The sequence below is a fragment of the Chinchilla lanigera genome, unplaced genomic scaffold (genome assembly GCF_000276665.1).
Source record: "Chinchilla lanigera isolate Chin_1 unplaced genomic scaffold, ChiLan1.0 scaffold00051, whole genome shotgun sequence".
NCBI classification, from domain to species: domain Eukaryota; kingdom Metazoa; phylum Chordata; class Mammalia; order Rodentia; family Chinchillidae; genus Chinchilla; species Chinchilla lanigera.
Window position 1 is genome coordinate 14,209,839 of NW_004955452.1, and position 2,143 is coordinate 14,211,981.

Sequence of the window (2,143 nt, forward strand, 5' to 3'; positions counted from 1 at the left end):
CACTGTGTGACTGAGCTAAATCCCCAGCCCCCCTTGAGCTCACTTTGTAGCCCAGGCTGGTCTCGAACTTGCAACAATCCTCCTGCCTCAGCCTCCCAAGTGCTGATTGGTAACTATTTAAATAGCAAACAAATGCGCAATTACAACTATGACAGTCTGGATTAGCAAAAAAGTATGTGATGTTAGGAAAGGAAATAGTAAGGCACCTGAACTTGTCAGGGAAATCAACCAGGATGTCTTGGAGAAAGCAGTGCTAGAGCAGAGTGGGCTCTTAGGTAGAGGAAACATATGCAAAGGTCCTATGGTCAGCATGGCCAGTGTAGCTGGAGCTCAGAGAGTGAGTGGGTGCAGGATGCCAGAGAGGTAGGAAGGACCAGACCTTGCAGGGCCCATGGGCCAGCTCAGCGTCTGATCTTTTTTTGTGTGGGGGTGTTACTTGGTATTGAAGGTACAGCTTCACACTAAGATACATCCCCAGCCCTTTTTTTTTTTTTTCCCCAGGCTGACCTCGAACTTGCAAACCTCCTCCTCAGCCTCCTAGAGTGTTGGGAAGTCCTTTGGTCTTTCTTGCAAGAGGAATGAGAAGCTGCTGAAAAGCTTCAGCTGGTGGAGGACATGGTCAGATTAACGACTGGAAAAGACGGTCGTGCTGTTGCCGTTCCCCCGACAGGTAGTGGGGGCAAAAAGGGAGAAACGTGGCAGGGGAGGGCCAGGTAGTGGCGCCCAACCTGGTGAGAGGCGACAGGCACAGGCACCGGGCGCGCTGGAAGCCGGGAGAGGGGCGAAGGAGGCGAAAAGTGGACTGGACTTGGGGAACGAAGCGGCGCCTGCGCGGAGGCGCGCACAAACACTGCCGGCATTCACGGGAGAGGGAACTCTGGAAGAGCGCCAGCTAGGGGCACGGGCACCCACGGAAAACTATTTCTGGTCCGGGTCCACCGGGCCGTGGCGGGGGCTGGGGGCAGCGCGAGGAGGGCGCCTTCGGGAGAAGGGAAGTCCTGGGGCAAGGCTGCGCGGGGAGCAGCCCGAGCCGCAGGGAGGCCCTCTCCCGCCGCCTCGCTGGTTTTCTAGCCGGAGACAGGAATGTCCGGTCTGTTCCAGGCCCCGAAGGAGTCGGGAGGCTGGAGGTGGAGGCCGCCGCCCGCCCCTCCGCAGCGCCGCCTTTTCCCAGCTCCGGCCATTCCCCGGCCGGGCAGCCCGGCCACAAAATGCCCTTGGCACCTCTTCCCTCCTTCCCTCCTGCCAGCGCTTCTGAACGGCTCTCTTTACCCGCACCCCCTCTGTCCTAGGACTGCCCAGCCGAGCTGCTTTGTGCCCTCGCAGCCTCTCTGAATATTCAAAGAACGTCCTCTCCACTCAAGCCTTGCCCAGCCTCGTGAACGTGCGTCTGGCTCCCCCTGGTGGTCGATGAGCGTATTGCCAGGATAAGAAGTGGGACCTGTAGAGACCTCTGAACCAGACACGGGGCGGCGGCTCAGGTCCCAGCCGAGCGGTCAGGACATGTGTGCAGTGCTGTCCTGTGGGATTGGCCGGTGACTCAGTCTATAACCGTGGACGATTCCCCAGACCTCTGTGAACTTCCATTTCCGCACCTGCAAATTCGGGCGCGTGATAGGGGTGAGGCTTTTCTTGAACTAACAATTAAAATCTTGTTGGTTGCAAGTCTCCTCTCCATGACCTTGAGGGGCTATGACTTCCTGGGACAGCTCGACGACATCTTCTGTGCGCCACCAGCCCCTTCCCAAACCACTCCACCTGGGGACCGCCGTGCTAGACGAGTCCAGATGTGGCCAGAACTTCGAGCACTACTTTTTTTGGGGAATCGAACTCCTGACCTCGTCTTTTTTTTTTTTTTTGGTTCTGTTTTTTTTCCAGTACTGGGAATTGAACTCATAACGTCGCACTTGCCAGTCAGGCGCTGTGCCACTGAGCTAAATCCCCAGGCCCCTGACCTTGCTCTTGCCAGGCTATGTCCTTGGCCCTCTTTGAGCACTGCTTGATCAACAGCACTGGGTCCTTGCTCTCACAGGGCCTTCACACTGAGCTACATCCCCAACCTCCACTTCCCCTTTTTGAAACTGGGTCTCACTGTGTAGTTCAGGCTGGCCTGCAACTCACTGTGATCCTCCTGTCTCAACCTTCT

The 2,143-nt window shown here is 57.0% G+C and overlaps 1 long non-coding RNA gene across 1 annotated transcript; it reads left to right on the forward strand.

The window, feature by feature from the left end:
- Positions 1–62: 62 nt before the first annotated feature.
- On the forward strand, positions 63–1,662 carry LOC106149689. The gene is made up of 2 exons (XR_001236018.1): positions 63–670; positions 1,290–1,662. It is a non-coding gene; the product is annotated as an uncharacterized LOC106149689 (long non-coding RNA).
- Positions 1,663–2,143: the final 481 nt, after the last annotated feature.